Raw genomic sequence first — 6914 nt, forward strand, 5'->3', positions numbered from 1 at the left:
GCTTGGAGGGAATCCGTGTTCTTTTTTTCGCAGAGAAGAGAAACTTTGCATATCTGGCCGGCTGTCGACAGGGGCTGGACGTTAATCGTCTAATCTCGGTGCACGAGCTCGAGGGGAGGGAGGCACGCGCGAGAAATTATTTATTTGCGTCTGGGTTTACGAGGGCCCCGAAGGCGAGGAGCCATTCGAGGCGAGGGCCAAGCCTCGAGAACTTACCTCGAATAACGAAGCTGCTTTATTCGCGCCGTGCCCCCTCCTCCTCCGTTTCGAGATTCCTTTTTTTCTTTTTTTTTTTCCCACGTGGAAAACGAATCGTTGTTTTGGGAAAAGCGATTTGGGAAACGAAGCGCGTCTTCGAGATGGGATTAGTTGAATTGATGGAATAGTGATACGGAATGTAAATGAGGAAAAATTGAAAAGTATTATTTAATGTGAAACGTAGAATTGGTAAAATAATGAAATGGAATATAAATGTTCAATATTAGGAAAAATTGAAAGTTAATTTATAATTTAAGAAACAAATTGTCGACTTGCGATATATGGATTATTTTCAGTAATGAAATGTTGAATTAATAAAATAATGAAATGGATTATAAAATGTAATGTGGTAATATAAAATGTGCAATGAGAAGAAATCGAAGAAATTGAAAAGATGATTTAAAATGAAAGGTTAAATTAGTGAAATAATGAAATCGAATATAGATGGAACGTGAGAATTATTTTCATCGATGAAACATCGAAATACCTTTATAAATTAAGAATACAATATCGTGAACAGAATGTGGATTTTTCAAATTTCAAAGTTGGTGAAATTTTTCCAGGTATACAGGGTTTCACTTTCAACGAAGTGACAGCTCCTCCTCTTCTGTGGGAAAATATGAAAATTTTCGAACCCATCTCCATCTTTTCACTATTCATCCTTCTTTACGCTTCGCGAATTTCCCACGATAGTTACTTTTCGTTCCAGTAATAAAAATATCGTAAAATAAATATATCTTTCACGATATATATTTCGTACATAGCAAACCTAATTTTGTAGCTGGGGAGATATCTCGTTTTATTGTTTTTTCGATGACTCGTGGAATTATAAAAACACTCGAGGCAATAATCGACAAAAAAATGTAAAGTCTATTCGTCGAAAGAGTTTATAAAGTAAATAATAATCAATCGAGTTTATTTTATTTATATAATAAATAATAAATAATAAATAATAGTTAAAATGTAAAAAATTCCTATATAATAAATAGATGTATAAGAAATATATAGTAATATTTTAATGTTTTAATGTTTTCTCGACTCGACTAGAAGAATTAAAAAAACACTCGAAGCAATAAAACGAAAAGGCGAGAAGAAATTGCCGACAAAAAAGTGTAAAGTTTATTCGTCGAATGGAATAAGGAGCGAAACCTTAGATATAATTGTAAATTATTTAAGTAAATAAATAATAATCAATCGAGTTTATTTTATTTATAAAATAAATAATAGTTAAAATGTAAAAAGAACCTACATAATGAATAGATGTATAAGAAATATATAATGATATTTAAGAATACTTTATTAATTTTAGTTAAAAAGTGCATGTGTGCATGATATATTTTTTTTTTTAGCGCAGCAAAAATGTGCGGCATCTGGAAACGCATTGAACGAGCAGAGATGGCTGTACGTTAATGTAAGTAGATATAATAAAATAATGTACATTTCTTATGGAGAAAACGTTGAAAAGAATAAAAGAAAAATGTTTTTTTTAACCGCTAAATAAACAGCAGCCGTAAAAGTGTTAACACCCTTTAACGGGAAGAAGGCTTTTCCAACGGATTTATGGAAAAACAAAGATGGATCTATCAATAGGATTCAGCTGTTTCTAACGGAAACGTATCAAATTTTCTCGCTCCTCCTCCCCCCTCCCTTTCTCCCTTGCCACTCTCCTCTCTCGAGTGGTTGCGCTTTTGCTCGCCTCATCTCAAATTGTTACGTCACAGCTCGCCTTCCTGTCAAAACTCGATCTTCCTTTACCTGGTCTCTCTCCTTTACCGACCGAGAGAGATTCCGATCAAAGAACCGCGTACCTTCGAAAAAAAAAAAAAAAAAAAAAAAGAGAAAAAAAAGAAAGAAAAACGCATTTTTTTCTTTCAACGCGGTTCATCCCTTTCTGAAATTTTATATTCCCCTCCTATATCGTTCGTCCTCCCCTCCTCTCCCCCCCTCCTTCTCTTCCGTTACGCGTTCTCCTTTCCTTCTTTCTTTTCTTTTCTTTTCTTTTCCTTTTCTCCTCCGCCTCGAGGACACTTTTTTACGCGCACTTTTTCTTTCTTAAGATAAATCGATAAAAAACGCATCGATAAAACGCGCGCGAATCTTTCGTACGAGGCGAGGCCAAATTTCTTTTTATATTATTATTTTTATTATTATTATTTCTCAAAAGAAAAAAAGAAAAATGAGCTAGAAGGCAACAATCGATTTGATCGATTTTTTTTCTTTTCGAAGCAATCTTTTCGAAGCCGACAAAGATCGAAAAGGAGGGGGGGAGGCGAGAAGATAAAATATAGAAAAGGGTATATTAAAAATTCTAGAGTCGGCTCTCGTGAAGAATCGAGGAGGAAGAAAATTCTCGGCAGGAGGTCGGTGGAGTGAAAATAATTAATACACAGCTCGTTTCTTTTTCTTTTTTTTTTTTTTTTTTCAATATTCGTTGTGGAAGCTCGACCGGATACCGCGAGGCAAGGTTAGGTTTCGACCCTTACCCTTTCTCTCACTAGGGGGAGGGGAGGAAGGATCTCGTAATCCAGTTTTTCAACGGGAAAACGAGCGGAACGATGAATAATTAGACGCGCTCGCCGCGGGCGTCACGTTTCCAATAATAATTGCCGCCGGACGAATCCTTCAACCGGGCGAATAGATTTCTTGAAAGGTTCGATTGATTTTCGATCGTTAATGAGCTTAAGCTTCTCGGACAGTTTAATATACGCTCGAATATCGTGCTTCGTCTAAATGTTATTTATGTACTATTTTAATATTATTTATATATTTTATAATTAACGAAACGTAATTCCACGATATATTTTTGAGTGAAAGAAAACTAATAAGGTACCAATTTAAATAATGGTGTTATATATAATAATAAAATTATATATAAATAATAAATTACAATAATAAAATTACAATATAAAATCGCGTGATTTGTGAAGTTTATATATTTGCTCGATTGATTTTTCGATCCAAGTCGAATACCGTGCTTCGTCTAAATTATTTATATATATTTATATATTTATATTATTATTATATTTATATATTTATATTATTTATATATATTATTTAATATATGATATTTAAATATTATTTATATATTTGATAATTAACAAAATGTAATTTCACCCGACATGATATATTTTTGAGTAAAAAAAAAACTAATAAAATTTAAATAGTGGAAATAGTGAAGAAAGTTCAATAATAAAATTACAATATAAAATCGCATGATTTGTGAAGTTTAAATATTTGTTTAAATATTATTTATATATTTGATAATTAACGAAACGTAATTCCACTCGTCACGATATATTTTTGAGTATATTTTTAAGTAAAAAAAAAACTAATAAAATTTAAATAGTGGAAATAGTGAATAAAGTTTAATAATAAAATTACAATATAAAATCGCATGATTTGTGAAGTTTAAATATTTGTTTAAATATTATTTATATATTTGATAATTAACGAAACGTAATTCCACCCGTCACGATATATTTTTAAATACGAGTGAAAGAAAAATAATAAGCTACGAACTTAAATAGTGGAAATAGTAATAGAGAAAGTTCAATAATAAAATTACAATATAAAATCGCATGATTTGTGAAGTTTAAATATTTGCTCGATCGATTTTTCGATCCAAGTCGATGCTTCGTCTAAATGTTATTTATATAATATTTAAATATTATTTATAATATTTAATTATATTTTTTATTATATTATATTATATTATATATTTATTTTAAATTATTTATAATATTTAATTAATTTTATTATTGATATTAAATATATTTAATAATATATTTAACGTAATTCCACTCGTCACGATATATTTTTAAATACGTGTGAAAAAAAACTAACAAGATACCAAACATTAAAAACATAAAATAGCAGAAACAATAATAAATTCAATAATAAAACTACAAATAAAATCATATGATTTTTGAAGTCAATTTTAAATATCTGTTCGATTGATTTTTCCATCGTTAATGACCCTCGAAGGTCCCTCGAAGGCTTTAATTTAATTAAAACTCGAATACGGTCTAAATGTATATTTAATAATTAATAATAACTTATTTATTTATTTATATATTAATTAATTTATATATTAATATTTATATTAATTATTTATTAATTATTTATTATTTATTATTTTTATATTATTTAATTTTATATTTTATATTTTTATATTTAATTATTTATTAATTATTTATATAATAATAACTTATTTATATATGTTATTATTGACAGAGCATTTATTAAAAATAATAAATGAACGCACTGATTTGACCGAACGAACGAATGCGTTTTAATTCCGCCTACCCGTCGCGATATATTTTTAAGCATGTGTGAAAGAACATTTGTTACAAATATTCCTATAACATTTAGATTTCTAACTTATTTTAATATAAAAACATGGCTGGTCGTTTTGAAACGCGTATACGGGGGATCCTTTTTGTTCAAGGACACGGAGGAATGACGTAGAATCTCGAAATCGAAAACGGATTTCCGCTGGCTCATCGTCCAAGGGTGAAAAATGCCTCGGTCATTTTACCTCGATCCTTGGTCGGATATCTCGAAAACGTCGATTCGTCCGACGATTCCATTTAGGGTAGAGACGTGGGGCGTGGGTGCCCGGGCACCTGGGCCAACCCTTTCGCCCGTTCCGATTGTAAAGGTTTCAAATTCTGAGGCCCGGTGAATGGGATGGTCGCGTCTCCGCAAAGAACGAGGAAAACGCGAGGATCCATCGTGATGAAAGGGGAATCAAATCGTGGCAAATTCTATTCACTTCATCTCGTGACCAAACATTTTTTTCATTTTTTTCCGTCGTGTGGAACGTCTGTGTAAAGATCGTTCTCGAATTTTTGAAAAAAAAAAAAAAAAGAAAAAAAAAAGACACTTCGTTTGGGCGAAAAGAAAATTACGTAAGATGCAAATGTCTAATAGAAAAGAAAATAGGTTTCTAATTTTCAAAGGGAAACCGACATTGCACCTTTTCGGGAGTATCGATTTCGATCGAGGATACAATAGATTCAAATACGCGGTGAACGTGCGGTGTTTATCCCCGTTGGTCAATACACTCGGTTGTCTTATCGTATCCACGGCCGCTTTTAAAGTTCGCAGCTCGGAAAATCTTTTAATCCCATACAAATTTTCGTTGGTTGGAACCGTGCCACGACGTAAGTAGATGGAACAGAGGTTTGGAGTTTCGGTTACAGTAATGCGATACCTTTTTGTATTGGGTAGCACAAGCGGTAAAATTATTCAGGGAAGAATATAGATTTGTAACGTGTCCGCTTCTCTTTACATTTTAAACGATACGAATAAGTAACATTTTTTTTTTTATCTCGTGTTGTATTAATTACGTTTCTCGTTCTTTCGAACGAGAAGAATTTTTAATACGGCCGTCATGCGCGCACACTTGTAAATATATACGTAATACCGTCCGAGATACGAAGGTGTGCATACTGCTGTTGGAGGACGGAGAATTTTTTGATGCTTGTTTCGGTGAAAGCAGAGCGTATAAAGAGTACGTAAAAGACCTTTATTACCTTCTCGAACAAAAAAACAAAAAGAAAAAAGCGAAATAACCAAGGAATACAGGGAAAAAGTTCTTTACGAAAGCGTTTTTGGCCAAAGGAACGATGAGTTATGAATAAGAATTTATCGACGCGACACGCTACATTTACGCAACCCGATCGATCAAATCGTTCGAACGTTCGAGGGATAAGTATCGAGTAAATATAATAATTTCTAAAACGAATCGGATTCCGCGATGAAGTTTAAGAAGGAGGGGGGGAAAGTAACGCAGGCCTTCGTCAACGTCTTGCTTAACAAACCGACTAATGTAATGTAAGTAAGAAGGGAGAGACCAGTTCTTGAATATTTTACGCGTAAGGCGGGCAGCTGCCAGGGAAGATCGGATCGCTTTCAAATTATCCGGGCGACTTGCCACGAGTGCCCCCGCGCCTACTTGCTGCGCACACGAGCGTGCGCATGCGCAACGCTGTATCCCGATCCTCGTGTAAAAGAGAGCAATCGAACGGAGGAGAATACGGCCGAACCTTTCCTTATTTTTATCTTTTTGCCACAAAATTGTGGCCAACCATCGAGGACACTTTACCCGAGCGCGCTTCTTTCACGAGCGCATTTTCTCATTTTTCCTTTTTCTCCTTCCCCCTCCTGTCTCCTCTTTTTAGTACCGTTTCTTCGCTCGGTATTCGGAATAGGCCCATAACCCCTGCCATACGAGATTATTCTCGCTCTCGATCGATCGTTTTCGAATCACCCAGTACGTACATCAATATACATTAATTCATTGAAATTGCAATAACGACGATACACGTGCCATCCGTATTTATCGACGATACTTAAGTTTTTTCGAAACGCGCGTAAGGTGCACCGATAAGATCTTTATGATCTCTCGCTGTCGAATCGTAAGAGCTGCGCATCGTAAACGCAACGATGCAGTTTTCTCGCGCGTAATATTTTACACGTTCCAAATTTAAAATTAATTTAATCTATATACAATCTTCTAATATAATCATACGTACATATATATACATACATTTATAACACAAAAATTGAAAATTTCCTAAAAAAAACTTTTTTAAATTTCTGAAAAATATCTAACTGATATTTTTTCGTTTTCTTTTTTTTTTTTTTTTTTT

The sequence above is a fragment of the Apis dorsata genome, unplaced genomic scaffold, assembly GCF_000469605.1.
Source record: "Apis dorsata unplaced genomic scaffold, Apis dorsata 1.3 scaffold_129, whole genome shotgun sequence".
Taxonomy (NCBI): domain Eukaryota; kingdom Metazoa; phylum Arthropoda; class Insecta; order Hymenoptera; family Apidae; genus Apis; species Apis dorsata.